The sequence below is a fragment of the Lepidochelys olivacea genome (genome assembly GCF_965140295.1).
Source record: "Lepidochelys olivacea isolate rLepOli2 genome assembly, chromosome: 8".
Classification (NCBI taxonomy): domain Eukaryota; kingdom Metazoa; phylum Chordata; order Testudines; family Cheloniidae; genus Lepidochelys; species Lepidochelys olivacea.
In genome coordinates this window covers 59,839,360-59,851,285 of record NC_140418.1, presented here as the reverse complement: position 1 = coordinate 59,851,285, position 11,926 = coordinate 59,839,360, and the positions used below count along the sequence as shown (strand labels likewise).

The 11,926-nt window shown below is 42.7% G+C and overlaps 1 long non-coding RNA gene across 1 annotated transcript; it reads right to left on the bottom strand.

Moving 5' to 3' along the window:
- Positions 1-1,787: 1,787 nt before the first annotated feature.
- On the bottom strand, positions 1,788-9,392 carry LOC311525109. Its single transcript, XR_014712686.1, has 3 exons — positions 9,342-9,392; positions 4,352-4,441; positions 1,788-1,903 (listed from the first exon to the last, which is right to left on the bottom strand). It is a non-coding gene; the product is annotated as an uncharacterized lncRNA (long non-coding RNA).
- Positions 9,393-11,926: the final 2,534 nt, after the last annotated feature.

The window sequence follows — 11,926 nt, the reverse complement described above, 5'->3', positions numbered from 1 at the left end:
CAGGAACACCTAACTTACCACCACACAATGTAAACCATCCTCCCAGCTTATGAGAGAGAGTGAGAGAGCACCTTGCAGAGATATCTTCAAGATGTCAGTCTTTAAAAACAGATAGTAACCTTAGTAACCTAACCTTACAGTTAGTAACCTTACCTTACAGATTAGTCCAGAGTCATCATTACTGGTTGCAGTGAAGTAACATCAGGAATGAATTTGGCCTGCATTTACTTCCAAGTCTCTACTAAACAATTTCTGAATTATTTTCTTAAGCTGCTCTTTAAAAACTTTGGGGAAAAAATTTTCCCCAGTGAGAGATCAGAATATCTAGTTGCATGATTCTGATCGAGTCATACTTTTTCATTTATCACATTCATTTGTATATGTGGTATTTTTTGCTGCTTATTCATTGGGACCCTGATCCAAAGCACAAACACTGATGTTAAACTCAGTTGCTAAAATTTCTAAAGTTAATTGCAAATACTCACCTGCTTAAAGCTAAGCATATGTTGGAAATGTCTTAAGGGATTTGGACCACCTTGCTTATTGTCTACATTTTAGATTATGAGCTCTCATGGACAGGGGATTACCGGTGTTTAATACAATGGGGGACCCAATACCTATTTGGGGTCTAAAGGTACTACCACCATTTAGGTAAGCTATTGGGTTGACTCATTATGACTATGTCTACACTATGAGCTAGGGCTTTAATTCCCAGATCAGACACACATATGCACATTTGAGGAGACCTAGCATAAGTGAGGTACAAATAGCAGGGTAGCCAGGATAGCTTGGGTAGTGGCAGCAGAGCCATACTCAGTACATATCCATCAGTTTCTGGTGGGTTTGTACTCGGCATGGCTCAGCTTTGCCTTTGCTTCTGCTTTTTTGGCTCTACTGCTGTTTATACTCATATTTATACTTGACAAAAGCTGAACTAGTATGTGTATGCGAGCTGTGGGGGGAAAAAAACCCTAGTTGGTAGCATAGATGTAGCTGAAGGATAAGTCTATATTGCAAAAAAACTCCATGGCAGCAAGTCTCAGAGCCCAGGTCTAAATACTTGAGCTCATGCTACGTCACTAAAAATAGCAGTATAGAGGTTCCTGTTTGGGCTCTGAAATGTTACGAGGGGGTTGGGTCTGAGATCCTAGGCAGCAATGTAGACATTCCTATTTCTAGCACTGTATGTGAGCCCAAAGTCCTTATTCCTAGGCTCTGAGACTTGCTGCTGCCCGTGTGGTTTTGCAGTGTAAACATATCCTAAGAGACCCAACCCTGCAATTTCTTTCTTGAATAAATAAGACCAAGCCTCATACTTACAACTGCTCAAATTTAACAAAACGAGGTGTTCAAAGATCTTTTGCCAGTTTGAAATGAGTAAGTGGTGTAGTAGATTCCCCGCCCCCCTATACTTTGAAAAAAAAAAATTCCTTATGTCCCAACTTTCTGGCCAGCTCTAGTTGCAGTATAGTCTGAAGAATAGTCAGGGGACAGCTGCAGAAGCCAATTTTATGGACATCCTCTATAGAGATCCCCCTGCCTTCCATTTCTGTTAGAGCCAACTTCCAGCCTGCTGAGTAGGAAATACAGATCATACAGTTAGCTGGGGGGGGGAAGGGGGAGGGAGAGAGACACACCACACAATGACATTTGAATATTGAGAAGTAGCCTCTACTGTGTAGATAGCGCAGGGTTGTAGATTCTCTCTGCAACTTCGAGTTCAGATGCCAGACTCGTATAGATGTTAAAAAAAAAAATTACAGGAAAGCAGTGTTCTTATCCCAGCATCTTCATCCACAGTGATATTTTCATTTCTTTTCAGCATATTGGCTCCCTTATGACTTGATCCTGTACCATAGGATTCAGTGGGAGCTTTGCCATTAAGGCGGAGTATCACTGCATCCTGAGAAGAAAATGAAAGACTCCTATAGGAATAGCCTTTTAACAACAGGGGGTATTACCTTTCTTTTGACCAATTAGAAAGGACACCTATAAAAGTATGAACCATTTTAAAGTAGTAAAGAGTATGGTCCTTCCAGGGGAACTTTGCTACATTGGTTCTTGTAACCAGTACCTAGACACCCTGGTGATTAGCATACTTGCAATATACCTATTGATAGCTAAATAAGATCTTATTTAAACTACTTTAAGTTCCCTTTATGACTTTGTGGGTGTGCATTCCAATTGTTACAGATGGTATTTTTTTCTAATTATTAATGTTGATCAGTCATTTTCTATTAGAAAATTTAACAATCATAGAATACCAGGGTTGGAAGGGACCTCAGAAGGTCATCTAGTCCAACCCCCTGCTCAAAGCAGGACCAATCCCCAATTTTTGCCCTCATCCCAAATGGCCTCCTCAAGGATTGAACTCACAACCCTGGGTTTAGCAGGCCAATGCTCAAACCACTGAGCTATCCCTCCCCTCCTCCATAATCATATAACCAACTTATCACATGAAAGCATAGGTGCCAACTCCGTGGGTGCTCTGGGGCTGGAGCACCCATGGGGAAAAATGGTGGGTGTCGGCAGCCCCACTATCAGCTCCCCCTCACCCCCAGTGCCTCCCACCTACCGGCAGGCCCCGCAGATCAGCACCTCCCGCTCCTTCCCTGCGCCTCCTGCCTGCCACAATCAGCTGTTTTGCAGCATGCAGGAGACTAGGGGGAAGGGGAGAGGACTGGGGATGTGGCACATTCATTGGAGGGGGTGGAACTGGGTGGGAAGAGGTGGGGCAGAGCCTTGGAGGAAGGGGTGGAGTGGAGGCGAGTCCTGGGGCAGAGCTAGGGTTGCCAACTTTCTAATTGCACAAAACCAAACACCCTAGCCCCACCCTTCCCTGAGGCCCCACCCCCTGCTCACTACATTCCCCCTCCCTTGGTGGCTCGCTCTCCCCCACCCTCACTCACTTTCACTGGGCTGGGGCAGGTGGTTGGGGTGCGGGAGCGGGTGAAGGTTCTAACTGGGAGTGTGGGCTCTGGGGTTGGGCCAGAAATGAGGGGTTCAGGGTGTAGGAGGGGGCTCCAGGCTGGGGCAGGGAGTTGGGGTATAGGAGGGGGTGAGGGTTCAGGCTGGGGGTGGGGATGAGGGGTTTGAGGTGCAGGAGGGGGTTCCTGGTTGAGGGGGGTCAGGACTGGGGCAGGGGGTTGGGGTGCGGGCTTACCTCAGCAGCTCCCAGTCAGCAGTGCAACAGGACTAAGGAAGGCTCCCTGCCTGTCCTGGCTCCACGCTGTGCCCCAGAAGCAACCAGCAGTAGGTCTGGCTCCTAGACCAGGGGGCCAGGAGGCTTTGCGTGCTGCTATCACACATAGGCACTGCCCCCCCCCCCAGCTGCCATTGGCTGCAGTTCCCAGCCAATGGGAGTGTGGAGCCGGTGCTCAGGGCAGAGGCAGTGCACAGAGCCCCATGGTCCCCCAGCCTCAGAGTTGTACCTGCTAGCCACTTCTAGGGTGCAGCATGGTGCCAGGACAGGCAGAGACTTGCCTGACTAAGACCCGGAGCAATGCCAACTGGACTTTTAACGGCCCAGTCGGTGGTGCTGACTGGAGCCAGCAGGGTCCCTTTTCGACTGGGTGTTCTGGTCAGAAACTGGACACCTGGCAACCATAGGCAGATCTGGAGGCTAACTCCCCCTCCCCAGGACTTTGGAAAGTTGGCGCCTGTGCATGAAAGCAGCATGAATTCCTACATCCTGCTTATACATGCTATGGTCCCTGGAGTCTCAGATTCCACTAAGACACTGCAGTGTTAGATACCTGGTTTTACATTTATGTTCCTCAGAGGGTGTAATCCTAGGATATCATTTAAACACCTCAGCTTCTCCCTCTGATTCCCCTATAGGATATTAATAACAAATGTGTAATCACCATGCATTTGCTATGCTAGGATAAAAAAGTTCACCAGGAGTTCTGTTCCTTCTGTGGCTATATTTGCAAAACATAAAATGTGTATCACATAGTTCCATATAGGGCCCACTTCTTCCCTTTTTAAGTTCAGATGGGAGCAGGAATGAACTCTAAGCATGACTTCAAATGAATTTGATTGTTCCCAATGCCTTATTCACAATGCCTTATCTTCCTTTGTAAAGTGCCTTGCAGTTATATGCATGCAAGTGATGAGGATTTTGTGCAAGGCAGAGTGTCAATCAAATGAACAATATGGTTAAAACAGTCACAATATACCACTTTTCATAAAGAGATACATAGGTATAAGCCTCTTTCACTTACATGAAGGAGGTTTGCCTGATCATTTTCAAGAGTCAACCTCCACTATAACTTGTGTTTGCAAACTGGTCCTGTCACAAGAGATGGGGAGCTGCCACCTCACAAAAGGCTTATGCCACAAGGCTTACCTATCCATCTTTGGTTGCACAACCATGTCTGTTTCCCTCATGAAGACAGGTCTCTCTCCAACAGGTTGGTAGTTCAGCCCTCCAGCTTTTCTATGGTATTAAATGAAAATATTAGGGCTGTCAAGCGATTAAAAATATTAAAACAATGTAAAATTTTAGAGCCTGCAAGTCCACTTAGTCCTACTTCTTGTTCAGCCAATCACTCAAACAAGTTTGTTTACATATGCAGGAGATAATGCTGCCCGCTTCTTGTTCACAATGTCACCTGAAAGTGAGAACAGATGTTCTCATGGCACTGTTGTAGCTGTGCTCACAAGATATTTACGTGCTAGATGCGGAATTCATATTTCGCTTCATCCCACCATCCCAGGGGACACATCTCCATGTATAAATAAGAAGAGGGCAGCATTATCTCCTGTAAATATAAAAAAAGGTCTGTGTCTTAGAGACTGACTGAACAAGAAGTAAGACTGTGTGGACTTGTAGGCGCTGAAGTTTTACATTGTTTTGTTTTTGAGTGTAGTTATGTAAAAAAAATCTAAATTTGTAAGTTGCACTTTCACAACAAAGATTGTACTACAGTACTTGTATGAGGTGAATTGAAAAATACTATTTCTTTTATGATTTTTACAGTGCAAATATTTGTAATAAAAATAATATACACTTTGATTTAAATTACAACACAGAAAACAATATATATGAAAATGTAGCAAAAATCCAAAATATTTAATAAATTTCAATTGGTACTATATTGTTTAACAATGCAATTAAAATTGCGATTAATCACAATTAATTTTTTTGAGTTAATCACGTGAATTAACTGTGATTAATTGACAGCCCTAAAAATATGGATATAATAGGCATCACACAAACTTGCGGGAATTATGCGAATAAATGGGACACAGTAATACTAGAGTACACAACATACAGAAATGACAAGTAAGTTGTGCTGGTAGGGGAGTGGCACTGTGTGAGAAAGAAAGCAGAGTCAAATAGAGGAAAAGTCTTAAATAAATCAAACTGTACCATAGAATCTCTATGGATATAAATTCCATGCTTGAATAATAAGAATACAGCGGTAGCAATATACTACTGATCATGATGGTGATTGTGAAATGCTCAGGAAGATTAGAGAAACTATGAGAATAGAAAACTCAATAGGGGATTTCAACTACCACCATATTTACTGGGTACATGTCAGCTCAAGATGGGATACAGAGATACAATTTCTCGACACCATTAATGACTGCTTCTTGGAGTAGCTAGTCCTGGAACCCACAAGGGAGAGGCAATTCTTGATTTAGTCCTAAATTGAGCACAGGATCTGGTCCTCAAGGTGAATATAGCTGAAATTCTCAGTAATAGTGGCCATAATGTAATTAAATTTAACATCCTAGTGGGAAAGAAAATACCAAAGACACCCACCACAGTAACATTTAATTTCAGAAAGGGGAATGGCATTGAAAGTGAGGAAGCAAGTTAAACAAATTAAAAGAAACAGTCACAGGAGTGAAATGCCTGCAAGCTGCATGGAAACTTGTTTTTAAAAACACCATAACAGAGGCTCAAATTAAATGTATAAGAGGACCAAAAAAGTGCCATCATGGCCAAACAAAGCAAAAGAATTGGTTAGAGCAAAAATGCATCCTTTAAAATCTGAAAGGCAAATCCTACTGAGGAAAATAGAAAGGAGTATAACCTCTGGCAAGTCCAGGGTAAAAGTACAATCAGGCAGGCCAAAAAAGAATTTGAAGAGCAACTAGAAAAAGACAAAAACAAATAGGAAAAAAAGTTAAGTCCATCAGGAGCAGGATACCTACCAAACAGTCAGTGAGGTCATTGGACCATAAAGGTGCTTAAGGAGCACTCAAGACAGACAAGGCCACTGCAGAGAAGCTAAATGAATTCTTTGCTTTAGTCCGCACTGCAGAGGATGTGAAAGAGATTCCCACACCTAAGCCATTCTTTTTAAGTGACATATCTGAGGAACTGTCCAGACTGATGTTTCAATAGGGGAGGTTTTGGAACAAGTTGAATAATTTAACAGTAATAAGTCACCAGGACCAGATGGTATTCACCCAAGATGACAAAATATCTCAATGCCACGCTAAATCCATGATACACCTTCAACTTGAATACCATGTGCAGTTCTGATTACCCCATCTCGAAAAGATTTAGAATTGGAAAAAGTACAGAGAAAGGCAACAAAAATTATTAGGGGTATGGAACCTCTTCCATCTGAGGATAGATTAAAAAGACTGGGACTCTTCAGCTTTGAAAAGAGGTGACGGTGGGGTAGGGGGGTGATATGATAGAGATCTATAAAATCATGAATCGTGTGGAGAAAGTGAATAAAGTGTTTTTTACCCCTTCAATTAATACAAGAACCAGGGATCACCCAACAAAATTAATAGGTAGGTTTAAAAAAAAAAAGGAAGTACTACTTCACACAATGCTAAGTCTACCTGTGGAACTCATTGCCAGGGGATGTTGAAGGCCAAAAGTATAACTGGGTTCAAAAAAAGAATTAGATAAGTTCATGGACGATAGGTCCATAATGGCTATTAGCCAAAATTAGAGATAAACCCCCATGTTCCAGGTGTCCGTAAACTTCCAAGTGCCAGAAGCTGGGAGTGGATGACAGGGGATGGATCACTCAAAAATAGCCCTGTTCTGTTCATTCCTTTTAAAGCATCTGGAACTGGCCACTCTTGGAAGACCGGATATTGGGCTACATGGACCATTGGTCTGATCCAGTATGGCTGTTCTTTTGATGCCCATTTTTTTCCTAATCTGGAGAAAGTTCTCTTTAGCCAAGCCCTTCCTGGGTGCCCCCCTCCTCTATCCACGGGGATCTGTCTCAGCCCCTGGAAAGCACTCCCAAGCTCTATGTCCTTTTGAGGCACTATCCATTATTGACAACAGGAAGCTTTTATATCCCAGTTCCTCCTTTCCCAAAATAACATATTCAGTCCCCTGATTCCTAGATTACAAGTCCCATGACCTGAAGGACAGGCATCAGTCTTTCCTTTTAGGATATTTCAGATCCTACATCTTCCTCAGAGTTTCAATTTGCCTTGGATATATTGGCAAAGTCTGGTTAATCTTCCATCATGGTACATTTCCCCTGCAACCTAAACTGTTTTTGTTGCACTTTGCTATGGACTTTGATCTTTCATTCTTCATATAATACACTGACCAGAATTGCACACAACATTCCAAATGGGACTTCACTATTGTGCCATATGACAGACTAACTTCTGCCAATTTGTACAACTCACTCACATAGATACAGTGTGTGCCAAGACCTTGTTTGCCCTTTTGCTGCTATGTGATATTGTGCAAATGGCTAATATATGATCCTGAATCACCCTCAGGTGTCTCTGCTGTTCTGTTTTGTAAGGTATGTTCTTATTTATGCTGCAGTCGCTATGTTATTGTGGTCTCCACTTTCATGTCACTCTCTCACACACACACACAGGGAAAATCTTGTCTCCCAAGACAAGTTGGAATGCAGGAACTTTGAGGGATAGCAACCTCCCTGAGGCTCCAGAGATAGCTGTAGGAGGTTTCTTCTCTGGTTGTACTTTTTCTTCATGTGAGGAAACTATAGTATATCCATATCATTGTAGATTTCCCAGCACCTCTGTATGAGGTCAGCCAAATAGCACACATGGTGCACATTTCCATCCTAGGATCCCAGGCTCCTGGCTCAGTACAGCCATTTCAGTTTCTCTGTGGGCAATGCTGTAGCCACCATAGGACAAGAATTTCCCTATAGAATTTAAGAACCATTGATCTCTGAACCAAAATTATTCATGTTATTTCAAGTTTGTTTGCTGATCTGTATCTCTGAAGCCTCCCTGTTTTTGAGGCCAAACATAGCTCAGCCGCCTCCAGGCACAGCGGAAAAGGAAGAGTGAGCCCTGAAGCTTAAATTATACAGCTTATTTATTTACACCTCCTTTTCATAAGCACCAGCATCACAAGAAGAAAGCAGAGATGAGACTTGCTTTTCCAGTTTTGTTCAGAGGGCACAAAACAAGCCGTTTAGGAGCAACATGAAAGCTGGCTTAGCTTTTAGGTCACAAAAAGTGGTGTTTACACTAAATATCTATTCAGAACCTCATTACTTCAGATGAGCTCCTGCGTGTTATTATTGGAACTATTACTTTAATATGTTTTAGGAGTAGTTTTCTTTCCTTGAGTGAAGCCTGTGAAATTGTGGGCAAGAGCATCTGACATGCACATTTAAATGAAATTTTAGCTTTGTGGATTAGACTAGTGCAATTACAAGTAAAAACCTACACACTAAAATATAGTATCAAATAATGGCTTCACAGGGATGATTGGTGTCTAAACTCCAGCTTCAGCCCTTGCCTAGCTCTCAGGACAAGACAAAAGAGGTTTAAATCATGTATTTTTCTCAAATTATTCCAGAGCGCTTGTACCAGGATGCAGAGGTACTATCTGGGCTCCTGTGCATCAGACCAGAACTCCGCCTTCCCTTTCCCCTCCCCAGTGTGAAGGAAACAGGTATGAGAAGGGTTGCTGGAAAGACTGGAAGAGGAGAATGCCTAGGGGAGGAAAAGACTCTGTGAGAATCAGTGAACCTTCTCATAGGAATTTTAAAAAACCTCAAGTGTTGAAATTTTGTATTGGAATAAAAATGGTTCTATGCAGTGTAGTTGTAGCCATGTCAGTCCCAGGATACCAGAGACAAGGTGGGTGTGGTAACATTTTATTGGCTATACTTCTGGTGGTCCAAGACAAAGATGCTACCTCACCCATCTTGTCTGTCTAATCAAAATGGTTGACAATTTGTGATGTTCATGTCAACCCACCCCCTGCCCCAGTGCACTCCGTTTTTCCAAGCAATGTGTACAGCTAGTCAAAATGTGTGGACTTTTGAGATGCTGAACTTATATTGAGAGCATTTTCATTCCTCCCCCAGTGCCCAAGCCCCCTTTTCAGCAGTTCTATTCCCTACCTGAGTCCCAAGGCCTGTTGATATCCCGCTGAGAAATGCTCTTGTTCGTAAAAAGAAAAGGAGGACTTGTGGCACCTTAGAGACTAACCAATTTATTAGAGCATAAGCTTTCGTGAGCTACAGCTCACTTCCTCAGATGCATATCGTGGAAACTGCAGCAGGCTTTATATATACACAGAGAATATGAAACAATACCTATTCCCACCCCACTGTCCTGCTGGTAATAGCTTATCTAAAGTGATTTCCAGCACAAATCCAGGTTTTCTCACCCTCCACCCCCCCACACAAATTCACTCTCCTGCTGGTGATAGCCCATCCAAAGTGACAACTCTTTACACAATGTGCATGACAATCAAGCTGGGCTATTTCCTGCATAAATCCAGGTTCTCACATCCCCCCACCCCCATACACACAGAAACTCACTCTCCTGCTGGTAATAGCTCATCCAAACTGACCACTCTTCAAGTTAAAATCCAAGTTAAACCAGAACATCTGGGGGGGGGGGGGTAGGAAAAAACAAGAGGAAACAGGCTACCTTGCATAATGACTTAGCCACTCCAAGTCTCTATTTAAGCCTAAATTAATAGTATCCAATTTGCAAATGAATTCCAATTCAGCAGTTTCTCGCTGGAGTCTGGATTTGAAGTTTTTTTGTTTTAAGATAGCGACCTTCATGTCTGTGATCGCGTGACCAGAGAGATTGAAGTGTTCTCCGACTGGTTTATGAATGTTACAATTCTTGACATCTGATTTGTGTCCATTTATTCTTTTACGTAGAGACTGTCCAGTTTGACCAATGTACATGGCAGAGGGGCATTGCTGGCACATGATGGCATATATCACATTGGTGGATGTGCAGGTGAACGAGCCTCTGATAGTGTGGCTGATGTTATTAGGCCCTGTGATGGTGTCCCCTGAATAGATATGTGGGCACAGTTGGCAACGGGCTTTGTTGCAAGGATAAGTTCCTGGGTTAGTGGTTCTGTTGTGTGGTATGTGGTTGTTGGTGAGTATTTGCTTCAGGTTGCGGGGCTGTCTGTAGGCAAGGACTGGCCTGTCTCCCAAGATTTGTGAGAGTGTTGGGTCATCCTTTAGGATAGGTTGTAGATCCTTAATAATGCGTTGGAGGGGTTTTAGTTGGGGGCTGAAGGTGACGGCTAGTGGCGTTCTGTTATTTTCTTTGTTAGGCCTGTCCTGTAGTAGGTAACTTCTGGGAACTCTTCTGGCTCTATCAATCTGTTTCTTTACTTCTGCAGGTGGGTATTGTAGTTGTAAGAAAGCTTGACAGAGATCTTGTAGGTGTTTGTCTCTGTCTGAGGGGTTGGAGCAAATGCGGTTGTATCGCAGAGCTTGGCTGTAGACGATGGATCGTGTGGTGTGGTCAGGGTGAAAGCTGGAGGCATGCTGGAGGCATGCTCTTGTTCGTAACTCTTTGGTTTGTTGCTAGAGGGTCATTCCTGCTGAACGCACCTTACTGCCTCTTGCTGTGTTCTGATGCTGCTCACTCATCCCACTAGTTTACAAATAAATTATTCATAGCAGCTCCTATGAGCTGAGCAATAGCTCACACACTCCTGCTGAGAGAGAAAATGTTCAAAGTCCAGCAGTGTTTAAAACAGGACACCGAGTTTCTCTCAGTATTTTCAGAAGGTGCAATGGGATCTTTTAGCTTCCTTTTTGAATCACCTTTGTTCACAATCACACATTAAGATCAACACACCCTTAGGACTGCAGTGAATTGCGTGTGATCTTCATGCCTCAAGTGATGTGTGACTTGGATCCTTGTCAATCTGGGAAAAGGAGAGCAACAAATGGAATCATTTTAATACTGGCTACTTATTAGCACTGTGGTTATCAGCAAAAATATGGGGATTGGGCTCCTTATCCTTTAATCTTGGAGGCACACACTTTAAGCTGATGGTGCCTTGTAGTACTGGATAAGTGACTTAAGTTCATCCAAATGTTATTTCCTCTGCACTTTCCTAACAAGTTTTTCTACCTTAGTCTGTCCAAGCAATTTATATTACAAGTGCAGAAATTCATTAACAGTTTAGCTCCAGATCTGCCAATCAATCCAAATTACAGCAGCTACTATATGGTGGTTTATATATTTGGATTACTGCCCATTACTGAATGAAAAAAAAATCTACTCAGAAGCAAAGGTGAACTGCAGCATAGGACAATAGAGCCAAAGGTTTATTTAATTTACTGCCTTCATTTTCCATCAGCTTTACTGTGGCGATCCTAGGTACTATAATAGTGTTAACACAAGCTAGCATTCTCAGGCATTATTGTAAAGCATTGGCTGTGATGATCAATGAGAAGTCAGTTCTTATTTATTCTGCTATATGGGCAAATACCTTTCAGATGGCCCAAACTGAAAAATGCAGGTATGTTAGAATATGAAGTATCACCACAAGTTTGGAAATCTGACTGAAAGATTGCTTTACAGATTCATTAAAGATAAATTGGTGCTCACCAACAGTACTGCTGTTGTGGATCTCCTGTATTTAGTATCTAAGATCTTAAACTCAATTGTTGTGGAGAACAACAAAAAGAATCAGACTTTAGGATTATCTGAAATC